This window comes from Haliaeetus albicilla, chromosome 24 (genome assembly GCF_947461875.1).
Source record: "Haliaeetus albicilla chromosome 24, bHalAlb1.1, whole genome shotgun sequence".
Lineage (NCBI taxonomy): Eukaryota > Metazoa > Chordata > Aves > Accipitriformes > Accipitridae > Haliaeetus > Haliaeetus albicilla.
In genome coordinates, this window is record NC_091506.1 from 1,107,552 (window position 1) to 1,127,977 (window position 20,426).

Below are 20,426 nucleotides of genomic sequence, written 5' to 3' on the forward strand. Positions count from 1 at the left end.
TCTGTGCTGCTTTGGATTAAACTCTCAGCCATCCTTCTTTTACTGTTATTGCTTTTGAGGCTGTATTTTTTTTTTTATTGTTTGGTAGTCTCTGTAAAATGAAAATAATAACAGTAACCCTCTGAGGCTTTGAGCCTAACACCTGCTGGAAGCAGAGCTGGAATCTGTTGCACTAGTTGCTGGTCTGCTCTCCAGCACTGCCTGCCTCTGGGTTGTCATTAGGAAGCAGAAACTTATGATGGCAAAGTGTCTACCCTGGGAAATGCAGGAGAGGAGGAGGGGAAAGGCACTAACCTGGGCTGCCGGTGTGCTCGCAGCATGAGAACGATGAAGGAACTCCTCAGTTGGACCCCACTGGGTTTCCTTTCCAAACCTAGGTGGCCACAAGTATGGCTTTGTTCCTTTAGGAAGAATAATATTTTTGAATATGCAGAAGACCAAAGAGCTGGGTTGACTGACCCTGCTCTTCAGGGTGGTTGTTGGATGGAGATGCTCTGAGATGAGCAGTGCCTGGTAGTGAGACCATGCTTAAAATAGCATAGCTACAGGTCTGGAGACAGAACAACTCGTGTAGCCTGAGGTGAAGTTTAAAAAGAATTTGAACTGTCAAAAGCAGAAAAGGGCATTTGAAAACATAACACTCTGCTTTCCCAGTTACTTGTGTAACTAAATCAGCTAACCCATGTGTCAACTACAGTCCAATTCTCCTTTTATAGTAAAAACAAATATTGGAGGGACTCAGGGCCAAATGCTGCTTTTTTTGTCAATCTACATTGTTGGCATGGTTTCCAGAGCTGCTGAGCTATCAAATCTTGACCAGAGGCGGGAGAAGTGGTGATGGTTTGCACCTTTCAGAGCTGGGCTGCATCATCGCCACCTTCCAGGGAAGACGTTGGGCATCCTCAGCACCGTCAATGCCCAGTGTTTGGAGCATACTTCACCTTCCTTGTGACAGTTGCATGGACACGGCTGCAGTTCTTCTTTAAAATGTCATTAATGAACTATGATGCATTACAAATGAACTGATGCAGACCGTAGTGTTATAACCTTCCTAAAACTAATGATTGGGCATTTTCTACATGGTGTAGAAAGTAGAGAGGGGGGCAAAAACCAGATGTAAGCAGTCCTGACTTCATTTTGGATGGTTTAAATGCAATGGTAGTTGGTGCAGGAGCTCTAGAAAAGCTCTTCGAGTGTGTGCAGAGTAAGGACTGAGAGTTTAGACTTTCTCCTGTGTGGAACTCTTATGAAATAGTCTTTCTTTTTAAAAAGCTTCTATATAGACTCTTTAAAGTAGGCAAAAGGAATATTTCATAAAGGTGACTGAAGAACAGAAGTGCTTCTAGGAGCTTTGAATAAAAAATAGATGTTGGTAATAGGTGTGCCAGCCTTAAATATTTTATCAAACTGGAATTATTTAATTAGAGTTTTGCTTTGGATCAATATGGTATGGGAGACTGTAGGAGCTGGACATGGGGGATTTTGATGCTATCAAGATATTTCAGACTTTGATTTGGAAATGATTTTCCACTTCAAAGTACAGTATTTTGTACGTTGGGTAACAAATAACACAAAGTGAAAAGCCTAAATATTTGACTGGCATTTTTTTCTGGATCTAGAGGGCTTGTTTTGGTTCAGAAAGAAGCCACACTTTTAAATCTTTCACCATGTTTTTCAAAATAGACATGAGGACTCAAGGTCCTGACTGACTCCACAGGTCAGGAGGACTTCGCATCCTCTGTCTGTCCCTTTCTTGTCTCTAAATCCCTGAGCAAGGCCACGAGTGTTACCCAAACCTCAGCAGAGGATAGCTCCGGGGGAGACAGCCCGGATGCATTTAGCACTAGCATTAGCGAGCGCTGCAAAACTTTTAAAACAAGGAGTGTTTCCATATCATTCTTTGAAGCACAAGGCAGATCTGTGCTCTTAGTCACTTTCTCCATGATAATTTCATGGCATCGACATTGCACTCTAGGGAAGCAAATCGCTCCGGAGAGCTAAGAAAAAAAAAAAGTATATTTAGTTTATCCTAACAAACACATCGGCGAAGGGAAGGAGGGTGAGCCCGTCTGCCCGCAGCGGGGCGGCGGTTCCCGGGCGGACAGCACCATCTAGTGAGGTCCTGCCCCAGAGCATCCTCCTCTGCCCGGCCCGGGCTCTGGTTTTCCTTGGGGAAAGTTGTATCTGGTGGATTTCCCTCCTAAAAGAAACAGCCAGACCTTGCCAGGGCTTCCTCACCGCTGGCATGGACAGGTTTTGGGAGAACATCCCGGCTTCTGCCTGCTTGGGCAGTGGGAAGCAGCTGGCCAGATGCTTCGGGCTCCCTAGACAGGGATGGAGAGAGGAGGAAAGGCTGAGAGCAGCACTAGGGGAACGTGCTGTGTGTGCCTTTGTCCATTAAGAAATAGGGTTGGTTGTGTAGGTGCGCAGGCAGTAAAAGGGAAGCAAGCCATTCTCTGAAGTGCAATAATTTCAGTCTTTAAATGATACCTTCTGCAGGTGTGTTTGCATGCTGGCACAGTGGATGCGAGCGCTACAGTTTGAGCCGCTCTGTTGCAGGAAAGGAGAGTTTACATCTGACTTTGGTGAGGACGGTCCTTTTAGAGGCCCCAATATCCTGGAGATGCCCTGTTTGCGAATGTGGCTTTTTGTTCCCTCCCCCTCCATGAGCAGGGTGTAAGTAATGACGTTTTATAGACCCAAACCCAGAGCATCGCAGCAGAGCCCGGGGAAGCCTGGAGGCCCATTGCTAATGCAACTTCCTCCGCTGGCGTGGTGTTTCCAGCCCCAAGCACCGATGTGAGACATTAATTTCTCAAGCCAATGACAGCTATGTCTTTGAACAGCGATGGAGAAAGAACAGTTGATCAGGTGAGACTTTAAGATGTAAGACTTTATCTTTTGAGAAAAGTGTGCAGCTGAAAATACCAGAGAGAGAACAATGTGGCTTCAACCTGGAGCACAGGGAGGGCGGCTGTGTTAGAGGGCAACCAGGAGGTTTATTTCAACAAAGCATTTTGGGAACATTTGTTAATATTTCATAGTTGGGCTTAAAAATGGAGAAAATACTATTCCCTTCATTTTTGAAAAGCTAGGTTGAGCAGCTGTAGCAGCTGGGAATGTTAATAATGTTGCTCTTTGTGGCATTTAACGATGTGCTGTTTCCATGTTGTGTGCTTTTGAGTCACTTCCAAGGTGTTTTCACCAAGACCACCTATTTTCATGGATTTTACTGCTTGGGAATATAAAATCCATTTCGGGTTAAATAAGGCAGGTTTGTTTTGTCTGAGGTGCGAGAAGAAACTAGCTCTGTAAAGTGATGGCCATAACTTCAAATAAGTTGAAGGTGTTGTCTGTAAAATACCTGCTTTTGGGGAAGGTTATATTTTCACTTTAATGAAACTGTTGCCCCAGTTTTCCATTGTGAACCCACAAAACAATGAGTTTTTGAAGAAGGGATTGTTATACGGCAACCCATTTTATTAAAAAAATTTTGTCAAATACAGTTCATATAAAACCCATATCTAAGAACAATGTTCCTATAGTGCTCCCCACCCTTCTTATGGAATAGTGTTGCATTTCTCTTTGAGGGATGCTTAAACACAATACAAACACATGTGTCTGCATACTGGATAAAATCATTCAGCTTAACCTTTAAACACTTCAAATACTTCTGCTTAATAAATAGTTTTGAATTTCCTCTGTAGGCAGAACTGGTGCATTTACAGGCATAGGGTTGATTTATTGTTTATTTAACTAGTTCTAAACGCATTTTAGACTTTGAGACTCAAGTGGTTAGTTTGTGCGATGATGTAAATCAGTGGATCTCAGCCGAAGCCTGTATTGACTTGATCCTAATCCAGATTAATGCGTCTTGTCTCTTAAACAGTTTCTTTGATCTGTTTTGACGAAGTTTGGTGATCCAAGATATTTTTTCCTAGTTAATCAGAATGAAATGTGAGTCAAACCTTCATCCCCAGTTATCTCTTGGTCTTTGCAAGCTCGTGTTTTCCTTGCTTGGGCAGGGATGAGCTGAGGAAATCCTTCCACAATGCTGTTAGCCCAGCTGGGAGCACAAAGCACCCCAAATGCCAGAGGATTCCCACACGGCTTTTTTAGCAATCTGAGTAAACATTTTACCACTCGCATTGTTAATTCAGTGGCAGAAGATCATCTCTTCTTGCTGATTCCTGGGCAGCTGCCCTGACTTTGGTATGGGAGAGGAGAATTTGGTTCTTGCTCATCCTAATAATGTCTGCAGTTCAGGATAGCAGCCAGCATACTGGGTGCCTCAAAATACTCTGTGGTAAGAGTTTGTAAGCAGGAAAAAGAGATGGATTACACATCTATGCAGAGGGAACAGAAAATCTGAGAATGATTTTGTAAGGCTTCGTCACCAAGAGATGAATCTGAAGGGAACCAAACCTTATTAGCTCCACTGCTCATGGAAATGCTTTTGCTTTCCTTCGTTTCCCCTCTGTCACAGAACAGATCGCTTTCTCCTTATTTCCTTTGCTGAGATTCATTATCCCCTTGCTGGTGCTGCTGCTCCAAAGGAGAGAACAGGCTGATCCAGCCTGCCTGCCTCCAGAATAGTTTGTGATTTGTGATGGTTTGTGTATGAATTTTTCTGAGCAGGACCGAGGACCTGGTGAACTGTGGGAGCCCAGACCCCCGTGCTCCTCCTTGTTGTGTCCGTCCCCCCCCTGCCCCAGCAAGCCAGGTATGGGCAGCACTGGCAGCTCTCCAGGGGATGGGACTGATGCCGAAGCCCCGCTCGCTGGAGCGGCCGCCCCAGTCAGCCCTGCTGTGCCTGTTGTCAGCTCAAGTTGGCTCGTAAGGGCTATAGGGTGCCGATTTGCCGGTGCTGCTGTCTGCTGTGGTGTACTGGAAGGCGATGTGAAATTCTTGTTTTGCAATAAGAGCAAACATCAGAGCATCCTCTCTTCCATGGCTGGGCTGCCCAAGGGCTGGGTGTCGGGGCTTGCCAGTATGGGGGGACTGCATGCAGCTGCCCGTGCCCCCCGCGGTCCCGGCAGCAGCCGTTCCCTGGCATGGGGCTGCCGGAGCTGCAGCGGCTCAGCACGGCTTGGGGAGGCTGAGGGCCAGGCCGGTGCCCATCCAGGAGGGGACAGAGGGTGTAACACTGGGAACTGGGAAAGGTCTGACAATGTGATCTGCAGCAGAGTGAAACGCCAAGAGTTTGCTGGGTGGGTGCTGCAGACATCATGTAAACTAAATGTTTCTTCTAAAAGCAAGAGGTTATAGGGCTGGTGTTTCCCACCAGTGCAGGGATGTGCTGTTGGCACTGGGCTCTGCCCTGTTACGCTGGAGCAAAGGATGCTGCGGTGTGGAGTCAACCAGGAGGCAAAGCAGAACACAAGATATAGCGGTGACTTTATTCCAGATGATTAGGAGGAGAGGGCTGATTCACATCTGACTGTTTTCTGAGTGAGTTTGAAATCAGTGAGGAGATTGCTCACCACCAAAATAATTTAGTTTGGCAACTGATTTTGATAAAAGAGCACTGAGCTGGACAAATCTGCCTGAATAAATTCCCCTGGAAGATAATTTTTAGATTCACTTCTTTTTTTCATCTATCCAATATTTCAAAGCAGTGGATGAGATGAAAAAGCTGAGAAGGCAGGCAGCCTGGGACTTGCCTTTGTTCTCTGCTGCGGCTCTGTGCTGCTTTCCAGCCGCCTGCCTTTTCCCTTCGTTTGATCCTGCTTGCCAGCCTGAAATGCTGCATCCCCTCCGTGGTCTCTGCTGCCGGGCGGCTGTGCCAGCTAAGGCTGCTGCCAGGGTCAGCCTGGCCGAGGACAGCCTGGTTAGCATTTTGTGGCTCAGAAGGGAAGGGTTGCTGTGGATTTTTTGTGGTGTTGCTGAGCTCTGTTAACCCAGAGTTCAGGGATTTTGGCACAGCAGCTTCCCCAGCCCTGCCTTGCCCCGTGACCACTGCTCCGTCTCTGTTCTTCCTCCGGTTGTTCTCATCCTCCCAGGTTTCAGCGCCACTGAGGGCTCCTGAAACCAGAGCCTGATTCTGGATGAACGTAGATGTGGACTGAGGATTTTGGGCAACTGGGTGGTTCCTGAGCCTCTGCACCCCAGGGTGCTGGGCTGAGCCAGCGTGTGAGCGCAGGTTACCCACGGGCAGCACGGGGTGCCTCAGGCCGTGTGTCCTGCTGTGTAGGACCAGTGCAGAGCGTCCTGCTGGGCAGCATGTCTCCTTGGACCGGGATCCCTCCTTGCTGCAGAAGGGCTGGAAAAGATCTCATCATCTGGAGCATTAAGTGCTGTGTCAGATACCATACGTGCTGCTCGCAGTGTTCCTAGGGACCTCTTCCTTGCAAACCAGTGGCAATTTGTAACTGCGCTTTGGGAGCGTTTCTAGCTGTCACCTCTGTTGAACCCCTCTGTCACACAGGCACGGCTGTGGCTCCCCATATACTTCTGAGGACGAAGCCAAAGATGCCTTTGTACAGTCTGCAGCCAGCAAATGCTGCTGTAGGACTGCCGCAGCAAAACACATGGTGGACTGCATTGAACACATATTGAATAAGGAGGTGATGTTAGTGTGCACAGCTGTGCGATAGATTTATACCTCAGCCCACTGCACTAAGATTGTTTCAGATATGTTTTTGAGGCGTGTAATATAAAATGAAAAATTCTTGAACTTTCAGCTTGTCTTATGTTGCCAATGTAAAAAAAAAAAGTAATTGCTCATCTCTTCAGTGAGTGTAAGGACTCTGCAGAGGTCTGCATCTGGGCACAGGCTGTGGTCAGCAGCACAGCACTCTGGCGTTTATCACTGGACTGAACACACGTGCCTGGAGCCTGTGGGGCTGGGGATGCTGGAGGGCTTGCGCTGTGCTGGTGGGGTTGCTGCCACCTCTCTGTGGGACAGGGACAGCCGTGTGCTGGCCTGCACAAAGGCAGCCTCTCAGGAAGGCAAGAGGCAGTTTTCACTTTTGTTCTTTCCCAGCTGCCGCTTTTGCAGTGGGAGGTAGTGGCTGCAACACAGGAATTGGTTCCAGTCCTGTGAAGCTTGGCACGTGCCGGTGTCGGTGGGGAGCAGGGCTGTGCCCACAGCTCTGTCCCCTTCCAGTAGGCTCTCTGTCACTCTTTATTCTCATTTGGTTTTGCCAGTACCAGCTGCAAGCATTCACTGAGAGCAGGAGAACTCTTCCAGCCAGCAAGCCCCATGAGGGTAAGCAGATCAGTGTCCTCAGGCAGTGGGAAGCTGACTTTCCTGGGGCCTTGCAGGACAGGGCAAAACTGCCCCTCTCTCCTCCTTTGGGCCACCCAGCAAGGCTTTCTCCAAAGAAAAAGACAAAGATGTCGTGCATGGGGACTGCAGGAGCCAGCGAACACCCCTCCCAGGCTGCGAGGGGTGACGGGTGCTTCCTCCTGCCGGGTCTGCTGAATTTGCCGATGTCCAGTCTCTGCAACTGGTGGTACCTAGGGGACTGTGCTCAGCTTCTTAGGAAAGAGCTACAGCCAAAATACAGGTGAGGGGAGCACCGGGCAGCTGGCATGGTTTGGGCTTTCCTTTTGTGGGTGATGGGGATGGCAGAGGAGGCCCTGGGGTGCTGAAGGGCATCCAGGCAGGTTCCCTATGTTCTTACCACCCTGTGTCGCTTCTTGCCTTGTTCCCCCACCCCAGGCGGGTTTGTGGACTCTCTGGATATGGCAGGATGCTGGGGCATGGCCGTGGACCCCCCTCCGCTGTTTGCTGACTGCAAGATGCATCTGCCAGTGCCTCACACCTACAGGGTCTAGGCGAGCTCCTGTGGCTGCTCTGCTGCAGTGTCCGTTGTGGCACAGGGTGCTCCGCAGGGCTGCAGCAGGCAATGCCACCAGCATGGCATCCCTTATCTGCCTGGAGAACTGCCCTGCGAGGGGCTGCACCTGGTGTTTGGGCTCCTCTGGCAGTGAGGAGTTCCAAGCCTTCGTGGCCCGACCCTGCACCCGCTGCAGCCCATGGCCCTGCTGACCCCCCTGTGGGACTAGGGTCCGGCAGCATCCTGGTATTCCAGCTGCAAATGCCAGAGCACACATTCATCTTAAAACCACTGGACTATTATATTCAGTTCTGTATTTTTGGGTAAGTATCTGCTACATGTACCTATTTTGACAGAGTTATTTTTACTCATTAAAACAACCATTTTTTGGTGTACCGTTATATTTATTGCTTCTTCCCTTCATGACTTAATGATAAGAAAAGATAACTCTGGTTCTGGCAGGAACCATTGTTTTTCTGCTTGAACTAATGATAGTATTTTAATAGCTTCAGATAAAGGATTAGCACTTGGTTTTGGCAAAGAACTGCTTTTACTGCTTGAAATAGTCTGGAGTGTGCATTTTGAATGGGCAAGTTGCCATTAAAAATTATTTGTACCCACCCAAAAGAACAAAGCCCAACTATTTTTACTCCTGGGATAAAACAAAACCAGGCAGAAAAGCCTGTCCTAACGGGGGTTTGGGTGAACGCAGCTAGTCTGCAGAGAACGCCTGGCCAGCTCCTCCTGTTCCCATTCAGTGCTGGTCTACCCTGGGCCAGAGCATCCTTGGGCAGGTATTTCAGCAGACACCTATATGCAGAAGAGACTCTTCCAGCTGCGTACAGCCCTGCTCCTTCCAGTGCCTGTGCCGGATCTGAGCAAGCATGGGGTGTGTGGGTTACATGGCAGCCCTTAGCCCTCTCTACTGTGTGGTTTGAGCCTCCTGCTCTTCTAGATCCAAGATGATCTGCAGAGTGAGGTTACAATGAGATGGGTTTAAAGGTGTTTGCCAATGAGCAGTGCCAAGAGGTGTCCTGCATGTCTCCTGGCTCTGTGCCTGGCGAGTGACTGCCCTGCTCCATCCTCTCGACTTCCAGGGCTGTCCCAGCTGGTCTGGAGCTGGTCATGCCCCATGCAGCAAGTGCCAAGGAGCTGGCATGGTACATTGGCTTGGGATCCTCATGGGATTGCTCCAGATATCATCTCCACTGTGAGAGAGAACAAAACACATGTATTTTAAAAATACTTTGAAAAGTGCATGACACCAGCTAACCTCCCTTGTCATCCTCTGTCTTTTTTTGAGCTGCCAGATGTGCAAAGAGCTTGGTTGTATGAAGACAGCAAGGCAGGATCTCTCCTCTGGGTCTCTTGGACATTGCCTTTGCAATTGTTCTCCCAGGTGGACAGGATATGCAAAATTGGGAGTTTAATATGGGATGATGAAACAAATTTCCTCTGCTTTCTGAGAGGAGAAAGCTACTGTACATCTCTGACAAGTTTCTCAGAACAAAGAGGAAAGTGTGAGGGAAGAGGCATAAATCATTGTACAGCAGTTTAAGAACTGAAGATTATGGGGCTGATTCAAAACCTATAAATCTCTGGAGAATTTTGTCAGCTGGAGGTAAATTGGGCCCCATCTTCTTTGAGAAAAACAAGACCAAATTTATACTGAATTGGGTCAAACTACTAATACCCTAAATTGAAAACCTGGTCATGTAGTAAAACCATTCCACAGGGCTACTCAAGGAAACACAGAGCATTAGGAAGCATCAAATAAAGGCACCTCATAAAGCTAGAAATGCAGTTAGGCTTTCCTGGGGGTTTTGGACAGAGACTGGTCTCTGTGCCGGTGTCCCTTCATATGGGTTGCACTGAGATGGAAAGATAAAGCCACAACGTCAATAGCGAGGTTTTAGTGCTGATGGCTGGAGTAGAAAGTGTCAGGACGTGCCTGAAGGCCCATCATGTGAGTATGATGCCAAGGTGTTGATAAGGACTAATATGAATCGGTTTCCCACTGAATGTGCTTCTCTTATATCTGTAAATATTGTTTTAGTTAACTGTCCATCTGTAGTCCACTCAGTTTTTAGTTTTTTAGTGTAAATAAGCATCTAGAAAGGTCATCTCTTTTTTTTAGTGCTGGTTTGGATAAGAAGCTGTTTTTCAGCTCGTTGGGGGGGGTAAGTGTCAGTCAAGCGAGGAGGTGACGTCTGGCAATGGGAATGACTTGTCTCTGGGGCAAACGGGCCAGGGAGATGGTCAGAGCACCTCACCCCGGCTGGGTGCACGGTTCCCTGCCAGGCGTCTTCCTGGGAATGCTGCCTGAGTAATCAATCCATGGGATCAGTAATGCTGACATGCTCATGGGGCTAGTTGGTTTTAAACGAAGTGTGCCTGAACAGATGCTGGGATATGGTGGGTGATCAGTCACCCTTGTGACAGGTGGGCTTGGGCTTGGCTCTCCTGGAGAGCTGTCTGAGCTCACCCAGACACAGCCTCTGGGCGGCACGTGCAGGTGAGATCAGATTGTTTGGGGCAAAATATACTTGAGAACTTGCCCTTGCTGGTGGTGAGGGCTAGCAGGGCACCCAGCGGGTCCCGGGCAGAGGAGAAGCTCTTCCCCCGTGTTGCAGTCCCTGCCGGGCACCCGCGCTGCCGGAGCCCAGCATCCGAGCGGCGGATCCCGGGCAGGCAGGGATGGGCTGAGATGCGCCAGGGGCTGCGGCACAAGCACATGGGAGATGGCAGGGAGCACCCAGCGTGGATGGGGAAGCTGGCTGCAGAGGGTGCTGGGTTATAAATGGCCTCTTCTGCTAGCGGACTTTATGAATGTCCTGCAGAGCAATGTCAATGGCATTTAGAGTTACGTTGCCGAGGGCAAGCTGCGCACTGCTCTCCGTTTTCAGCAGTTAAGTGCTTGACTGGATATAGGAGACTTATTGTGAAGGTAAAATTGAGGCATGAAATTCGCATGGGGCAGAGGGCTGGCAGGGGAATCTACTGAACCACTAAATCTGAGTCCTGAACCAGATGGGTGTATGGTCCCTGCATGGGGATAACTAACAGCCCCTGCTGAGTTCTGCTTATCTGGGTGTGACCACGCACGCAGCTACTGCTCTCTGGGCCTCTCTAAACAGGTGGTACTCAGAAAATCAACCTCAGCAATTCTAAATGAGAGAACTATTTTTTTAATTAATTTTTTTAATTCTTTGTTTTCTTTCTGCATATAGAGTACCTGTATTTTCTGCGGAGGAAGTGATAGATACACTAACAATAATGACATTTATAGTGATTGCCCATGTTGTAAAAATTCAGGGCAGATGAGGTAAGAAAAACTTAAATACCAGTCCAAGTGGCAGCTTGGTTACTAGGATCTCATTTTTTCTCTGACAGTGGAGGTGAACAAATAGGTGCTATCTGCAAACCCAGCTAAATGAAGAATACACACCAGTGTGCAGTGGGGTTGAAAGGCCTGTTTCTAACAGGCAATGATAGCGTGTGTGCCGAGCTTGCAGTGTGATTTACAGCTATGGAGAGAGCCCCAGCATGTGGTGGCTCGGTAACACACAGGGTCCTTTGTGAGAGCTGGCTTTACACCCACCCTGTGCAGATTGTTATTAATGAATGATGCCATTCTAATGCCTGGTTTCTCCAATCAGAAGAAATCTGTAAATGTGTTCTTTGCTCTGCAAAGACATCCAGTAGGCAAGGTGTAGGGATTTTTTTCCCCCCTGAGCTGCCAGCGCTCAGGTTTGCTCAGCTCTCCTCTCCTCCCACCCGTTGCCCCTTGGTACCGGTGAGCTGCAGTGGTAGTGGGCTGCAGACGGGGCACGCTTCCTCTCTGCCACCGCTGTGCTTTAAGGCCACTCACGCCAAACACCCCAATTCACGTGTTTTTCCCTGCATAGCTGCTTTTCCTACCATGGGGAGGGCCAGGTGCCTTGTCCCTGGTGCGGCGCAAAGGGCCTCTTGCTCTGCCGCTTGGAGCTGACCATAACCTGGTAAGTGGGAGCCAAATGAAGCCGAGCTGGGCAGTTGGTCATGCTGTCACAAGGGGACTGGAGCCTGTCAGCGCGGTGGCATTATCGGGACGGGCTCAGTGTCACACCTGCAGCTGGAGCAGGTGCGGGAGCCTGCGCTGGCTCCTGGGGTGCGGGGCTGCCTTGCACCAGGTGATGCCACGTGCTGGGGACCAGGCAGGCTCCTCGTCCTGCTGCTGGTAGCGTTGATGTTCAAGGAAAAGATGAAGCTTTTACAATTTAGAGGAAAACAAAGCGCATTGTAAGCCAGGCTGCCCTGCTAGGAGCTGGCGATATCTACACTGAGCTATGCAATGTGAAATGACAGTGTTTACAGTACATGCCTTTGAAACATTCAGAGATAGGGAAGCTGCAAAGCTGGTAGAATTAGACAGAAAAAAAAATTACTCAGGCTCTGAGCAGTTGTGTTTAATAAAAATAACCCAGGATGCTAAACTAGGTCACTTCAGCGCTGTCCTTAGAAGGCACATCCGTATGTCCTGACGGGCATTCAGTGCTGCTCGGCCGTGCTGCACTGCTCAAGTCTTGTGGCTCTTTTCCTTCCTCGGCACAAGTCATGCAGGTCCCCCCACCCACCGTGAGCACGTGGAGGGAGAGCTGCTCTGTCCCCCTGTGGGAGCTGGGGGTGCCTGGCTGGCAGCAGCCAGTGGTCCCACCTCCCCTGTGCGTGGGAAGATGTCCTCATCCTTGTGCCTGGCAGCAGGCTTGATGGAGGAGGAGAGGTTAAACACCAAAGAGAAACTTCAATGTGCTGCTGAATTCTGGATAACAGAAGGTGAAAGGAGACATGTGGAGCCTGAAGCAGCTATCCTCGGTGTGCTCCTGCTGCAGCCCAGCCATGCAACCTGCAAGCAAGAGTGTGCGGAGCAGCCGAGGGTGGCTGGGAGCTCGCCCTGCTCTTTCCTCCAGGAAGAACAGTGTTGCTGAATATGTCGTTGACAAGAACCAGGGGTTTCCTCTGTCCTGCTTCCAGGAGGTGACAGGGAAGCAGCTCTTCAGTCAAGAACACCATTTGGTAATCTGCGCATTAACGCAGCAGCTCTGTTACTTGTCTGGAAACTACAGAACACACTGATGTAGTTACGAACTTTCATCTAACCATGAAGTAATTTCCAGATGCAAAAGTTGAGTAGATATAAATGGTAGAATTTATCCAGGGGAGTTTCACTGTTTGTTAGTGGAAAAATGTAACAGCAATTTTGCAGTGGCTATATAACGTGGAGCTGTTCATAGGTCTCACTGGATCCTTGCAGGTGCTTAGAGCCTGCCTAGATGTTAGAGACAGCTACAAGTACACAGGGTGGTCATTAAGAGGGACAAACCTGAGCTGTGAACCAGAATTATGAATCCTAACACATAAGGATTTAGGAAGATGTGGCTCTGCAGCTTGGGCCAGAGGAGATGGTGTTGATGAGCCATCGGTGATGGTGGGAGCAGGTGAGGGTCGAGCCCGTGGCTGGGACCCTCCTCGGGTGCCGCTCTCTTGCTTTGCCTCCTGGGACCGAGGGGTGCTAGTGCTCTGAGATATTGCTGTGTGCAGTCCTGCGGATGAACCACCGCAGTTCCAATGGGTGAAATGATTGTCTCTAGAGCAAAGCTTGTCCATGAAGTATGTGCCAAGGAGGACACAGGCTGTCAGTATTTGTCTTTTTGTGATGAACAGAGATTAAGGCATGTGTGTTGCATCTTCATGAGGATTTCCCCTTAATTTGTTTAGACAGTCTCTCTCGGGTGCTGAAGTGCATCCTCTGCCTCTCGCCTGCCAGGTGACTCCTCTGAACTTCCCCCAGCCTGTCGTGCGGGGTGCGGAGTCCTGCCTTGCCCTGCATCAAATGCAGGTGTTGGAAGAGACACGGATGCTGAGCCAGGTAGGGATGCATCTGGGGACTGAGCTTCATGCGGAGGGGCTGCAAGGGGGATCAAATATCTGGTGGGGACCTCTTCTCCCCAGATCTGTCTGTAAAACAGATGTGTCCGATGGTCACACAACACAGCAAAGGAGCATTGGCCGTGGGTCAGTCCCCTCTAATCAAGAAGGAACTTTGCTTTGGGGTTAAAGCTCTCCCAGCTCAAAATGTGAGCCTGCACCAAAATCTCTGGTCTTGGAAAACCAGATGACATTTAGTTTTGCTCATACCTACAGCCATGTCACATTTTCTAATTGCACATGATAATCCTCAAATCCCATTATTTAATGCTGTTAAGCATAACCCATTATCCTATTCCACAGAATCAAGATTTTCCTTTACTGTGGTGTTGTTTTTTCTTTTTGTAGCTTGGTTTTTTCCCAGTGGAAGGGGACAATTCAGTAACAATGTTATCATGATCCAACAGGCTGTTTGGTACAGCTTTGTTTTCCTTTGTATCATACTATTCACATGCATTTAAGGGTGTGAACGCTTGTAAGCAGTTATGTTTTTGAGCTCTTAAAAATTACACAGAATAATTCTACTGTTGACACATTTCAGAGTCTCTGATACAATATGCAAAAATAGAAAAGACATTTTCCCAAAGTCTGTCCCTAGCAAAGCATGAACACAAGCAGTAAGAACCTAGCACATCCAGAAATAATGCTTCATAGCTACACAGTCAGTGCAGCCATTATAAACATGCTTGTGAAATGTTCTCCAGACATTCGACCGGATAAGGACTGCATCATGTATGTATGTAGCTACGAGGTAGACAATATGCAATGGTATATGCTGTACGATGGGGCTGTGTGGCTGTAAGTTCATGCTGGGATGTCGAGCTCTTGGACGATAGGGGAGCTCAGTGATGCTGGATGGCTCAGGGAAGGCGACAGCAATGTCCGTACCAGAGTTAGCTCTGCACACTTCCTTGCTAAAGGGAAATAATTTTCCTTTCTGTCCCACTGTTCATCCCGTGTCCCCTGTAAGAGCTGTGCAGAGAAGCTCTGCCGGTGGGTAATGGGACAGGTACTGACCCGGGGAATGGGAATGCCCGTGTCGTGACTCACCTACCTGGAGCCCTGGTAAGCTAAATGATAAATTTCTGTTCTCTGGTGTCATTCACACTGCTAAACATAACTGCGTTGGAGGCTGTCCTTGCATAGACTGCCTGAACATAACCAAAACCAGCTTGCGTTTGCGGTGTTGATAGCCTTAGCTATGTTAATTATATTCCCAAATGAAGCTGCCAGTCTCCTCTGTCCAAGTTTGCAGCACAGCACAGCAAATGGAAAAGCAAATCTCGCCTGGCTGTCATTACAAAAGGCTTCAGCGCTTGAGGTTCATGTCACAGCCCAGCTGCCCCTGGGAGGACTGAGGTGGCTAACTAACTCCCCTGGTTAACTGCCCTGGTTACCTCCCCTGGAAGCCCTGGTGCCAGGGAGGAGGTGGGGTTGTGCGGGTCTCCAGAGCTGCTCTGCAGGGCAGCTCTTCCCCGCCTGCCCCATTACTCTTCTCCGTATTTTTAAGAAACTGGCCGGCCTGCCAGCCCCTGGCTCCAGCACTGGGCTGCAGCAGCCCCCTGCTAATGTGATTAACACTGCCCGTGACACCGCACAGACACGGCGGCAAAGAACAGAGCCCCTCCAGATGCACGCAGCTAATGGGCTTTATTAACGTGAAATCCAACTTGGCATTTACTGAGACAGGTTTGGACTTGGATGGGGAAAGGATAATCTGGTGTTAATAACCACGGCCAGGCCCTGCCCCTTCTGCTGTCCCTGCCAGCGGGCGAGCTGCAGAACTTCACTCCCGGACTCTGCTGGCTCCCTGGCAGGCTCTGAAGCCCCAGTGGCTGCAACAAGGCTCTAACCTTGCAAGTAATGTAGTGTTGTTGGAGCCTTGAATGTATTTAGGATGCTTAAGACATTGGTTTAAGCTCTAAAGAAAAAAAAGCTATTATCAATAGCTGCACAGCTTGATTTGGAAGGACCCAAAGGGACAGCAGCTCCTCCTGCTGCTGCTGTGATGGATCAACAGCTGCATCTGGTGAGACCGTGGCAGCCACAGCTGCCTCCAGAAATCAGTGGCTGGGCAGTGCTTGGCTTGGCCACATTACCTCTGCCCTTGCCAAAACAGAGCTCTCCACCTTTTACTCAGTGCCTTCCACTAGAGCTTTCAATTCTTTTTACTTTTTGAGCTAAATACTGGACTAAAAGGGCTCCCTCCCCAGCTCGCAGGAACCCTGTGTGTGCGCTAATGGCACAGTCACACCCCTACAGCATTAACTGAGCTATTCAGACAGCAATCGGGTGGACAAATCTCTGCAGAGAAGCAAACCTTTCTCCCCCTGTTAGAGCCCACGCACAGAAATACTATGGAGTGAAAGCTCAGGCTTTTGCAGACCATGATGTTGGGTCAGAGGCTGGTCCTTTTGATGAAAAATGCAGCAAACTCTAAGGAAATCACCTGCTTTCTCCCAGGTGCTTGCGTGGCACCCTGGTGTATTGGTGCAGCAAACTTCTGATTTTTCACGTGGATAGCAGCCTTTTGACTACAAGAATAGCTATGGGAGGCTCCTAAGGTCTGGTGAGTAGGGACAGCTCTTAAAAACAGGCTCTTTTCATAGTTTATGATCATCAACTAACTGGCCAAAGCCTCTCGCTAGCTGGTTTCTAAGGCCATAGTTACTGGCTTATAAGCTTAACAGCATCACACTGCTCCCTCTCTGCGCTCATGGGCTGATGATGGGCTTGGGGAGAGCAAGTGGAGAAAGCACAAATGTGAGATACCCAAGAGGAAGGTAGGAAAGCTGAGGGTAGCTCAGCTGCCATGCCGTCATTAGGTCATTGCACAGCTATCGTGTTCCCCGGGGACTCAGCTTCGGTAATGTACAGGGCTCGCACGCAGTCTGGCAAAGAAAGGCTCCGGATGAAGCGTTGCTAATGTCTTCTCTAGTATCTGCACTGAGGTTAGCAGGTATTTAATAATTATACCAGATACTGGAAAAAAGCTAACACCGAGAACTTTGAATACGTGGAATATTTGTGTGATGCCCCAGAGGCACCTGACGATGTGCAGACGTGCAGGCAGCTGCCTCTCTACAGAGTGAGTGGTGCCTTGAGCCCCAGCTCACCGGCTGAGTCCGTGGTGAATAGATCTTGTGCCTTGTACTACCTGATTTCAGCCATACCTTGAAGGGGTCTGAAAGATCTTCTAGTCTCTTTACATATCTCTATCTGTAATTTGGTCTCGTGCAGTTTCCATGATTTCTGAACATCTTCCTCTGCAGTGGGGCTTCCCTTTAGGAAGCCAGCATGGTGTGCATGGGCTGTCTGGCACTTTCCTTCCTGGCAAACTTCTGCTTTGTCCAGCTTTGACATCAATTCATTAGTTCTCAACATGTGCATTGTTTGGCAGAGGGGAGTGGCTCATGGGGGCTGGGTTTCATTGCTGTGAGCACAGAATTTGCAGAAAACAATGTATTCCAGAGGAGATTGCTGGGACAGGATCATCTCTCCTCCTAGCCTTTGAAAATGGAACAAGAAATGAAAGCAGACAGTAAGTAAAACTAAAAGAAATACATTGCATGCCATACTGACGAGTTTCTTGACTATTTTTATGCAGTTGTACTTCTTGATTAGGATATTCATAAACTGTGTTTTCAGGTAATATGTTAAAAATAACATTTTCCAGAACTGAGCTCTCTTCCACCAAATGTCAGCGTATGCACTCATCTGGTCAGTGTTTGTGGAAGGAGTGGAAAGGGTTGGCACGTTGGTTGTGGCACGTCTGTGACTTAAAGGTGTTGCTACACTCTTAGGCACAATGCAAAGCTCACTGATTCCAGCGGAACAGGGACTTGATCCTTAGAGGTGTGAACTTAGTCCCTGAATCTCTGCTTCTGGGATGCTTCCTCGTTTTGTCTTTAAGGTAGGATTCTTGGAATGCACTATAAGATGCTTGTCATGGGTTAGAGATTAAACTGGGATTTGTTATATTTTAACAAAATGCTGCTTAATCAAAATATCTGTCATGATGGAGCTTTGATCTTATGCCCTTGACTATATCTTTTTCATTAGATGTTAATATGGTGCCTGAAGAAACTCTAATTATGTTGGGCCCCAGTGAAATATTGCTGTCACTGATGTTACTGAAAAGTAATTGAGTTCTGAGGTTCCTTAATTTATGAATGAGAAAAGCTTTGATTAGCTTAAAAAGAAATAATGATGCTACAGGAAGATTCTGATTAATCAGATGGGAAAAAAAAAAAACCAACCAAACAACTCTGTGGCCCTGGAGGTGCTGCGTGGAGCACTGACATCCAGCTTGACCTGCCAGATAGTGAAGCAGTGGGGGAAGTGACTGATGGGGACAAGAACTGCAGGTTAACTGCTAGGGTTTGGCAAAGATTGAGACTCTCCCAAACTTTTGGCTATGGGTTCCGATCCTAAATGCACTGAAAATGGGGGTCTTCCCCCTGACATTGATGGGGTCTTGCTCAGTTACTGCTCGCCAGCTGCTGTATTTGCTGCCCCTGCAGGCTGCCTGGAAGGGTGTGTGGGGAAAGCAGCATTTGGCCTTGGTTTGTACCTTGCCGGGACTTGTCCCTCTCTGCAGAAGAATTCCCCCAGATGATAAAATACGGTTACTGCTCCGGCAAGAGGAACCCAACTCTGGTTCCCATACAGAGGTGCATTCTTACCAACTTCCCCTCCTTTAGCTGTTCTTCATGGCTGACCAGCAGTCATGCTCCACGTGGTATTGAGCCTTGACATTGCAAGCCAGCACTTAGCAGACAGCACCCTTGAGTGAGAGACGAGGGATCTTCCAGTTGAGGAACAGAGTCTGAGTGCATACAACTGTCATGTCTGACTGTTTTATGCATATGCATAAAAGCCTAATTTTAGACATCTGAGGACTATGAATGTTAAGTGCAGATGTGCCATGTGGATCTTGGGCACCTCAGGAAAGCAAAGAGGTTTCCACCCATGTAGGTCTTTACTCAGCTCGCGACCTCACCCTGGTTGCAGCTGACCACTCACAGAGGCAGCAGCAGGGAGAGGTGGCAGTGTCCTGGGGGTCATTAGAGGACAGGGAGTCCTTCTGTGGAAGATGCTCAAAGCTGTTGGTGTCCCTGTACAGGAAGGGCAGGAACGCAGCAGCACACAGAATTGCCCAGAGAGGTTTGGTCATATTTTGACAACCATCCAGCATTGCCCTATTTGCTTACAAAAAGGCCAAGCCTCTGATAACCTGATTTTCAACCAAAGGTGAAATCATGTTTTGATGCCAGCTCGGATGAGCCCAGTGAGAAGCTGTGCTGAGCTGCAGGAGCCATGCAGCAGCCCAGGACCTTGCAGCACACTGGGTTTTAGGGGATGCTGTGACATGGGTCGTGCACAGGTCTGACAAACAGAGCTTCTAGTCTGAGGCTGGAGGTCTCTCCTTTGCCACTGCATGCCATGGGAATTTTGCTGGCCATTTTCATAGAATCACAGAATCATAGAATGGTTTGGGTTGGAAGGGACCTTAACTCATCTAGTTCCAACCCCCTGCCATGGACAGGGACATCTTCCACTAGACCAGATTGCTCAAAGCCCCATCCAACATCCATTTTGGTGTGTCTAGAGCTGGATCCCAACAATACAGAACAAAACCTGAAATATTGGATGAGTAACAGCCTAAGCTCTGAATTTCCTGGCTTTGGTCAAAGTCTATCTCAGACTTATTGTTGTATTAAAACAGAGCTATGTGTTCATGTTTATAGACTATTGTGATTTCCAACAACATCACCATAGCAACAACCATGCAGTTGATTTATTTACTCCAAATTTGGGATATTTTTAACCAGGTCATTTAAACTATTTCCATTGGACTGGAATTTGGTACTCGTACTCTTATCTCCATCTTTTGTTTTAAACAGGTTTTTGTTTAACATTTGCACATTAAAAATAGGTGTTCAGGTTCTCTTGGTAATGTGTACGGAAATCCACTATATTTTGGAATGAAAATAAAGGATTTGTTGTGATATAATAGTCAAAATAAGAACCTGGGAGTTCATGTTCCTGGAATATTTCTCTGCAGCACACTAAGGGAAGGCACTCATCCTCCCTCTGCCCTTCCATCCCCATGCGCGCCGAGCACAGCACTTGCCCACCCGAGCAGGGCTGCGCGAGTCTCGGTGACCTGAAGAAAAGGCAGCCCTTGCTAAAGGTGTGCAAAGTCCTTTCAGTCCTTAAAGGTTTGTAAATGCGGCATTTTCTGAATGAGGGAATTTACAATGTTTTCAGTCATAGTTGTGTGTCCTTTTCCTTATGAATACACAATTGCATACAGACATATCAAAACACTGAAACCAACAACCAGCAATGCAACACCCAAACAGAGGGAAGGAAAGGCACCTCTCCAGTGCGGTTTCCCACCCTGGGGCACAGAAGAGCTTTATCATGGCTGAAGCCCCAGTAGACTCACATTGTCTGTGAACTAACTGGCCAGTGAATCCAAAATTTTTTGAGATACTTTACCCACCACTCGAGGGAGTTTTTTCTGCTTGGTCTAGACATGATCGAGAGAATCACACTGAAGGCATCTTACTGATTTATTTTTCACAAGGAAGTTCTCCGTAGTGCTTATTGCTCACCTTTACTTGGAAACCTGTTCTCCTTCAGCTCAAGGACAGCCTTGTCTTCTCC

The 20,426-nt window shown here is 48.3% G+C and overlaps 1 long non-coding RNA gene across 1 annotated transcript; it reads left to right on the forward strand.

The window, feature by feature from the left end:
• Nucleotides 1-4,993: 4,993 nt before the first annotated feature.
• On the forward strand, nt 4,994-8,185 carry LOC138681831 (uncharacterized). The gene is made up of 2 exons (XR_011322038.1): nt 4,994-7,511; nt 7,667-8,185. It is a non-coding gene; the product is annotated as an uncharacterized lncRNA (long non-coding RNA).
• Nucleotides 8,186-20,426: the final 12,241 nt, after the last annotated feature.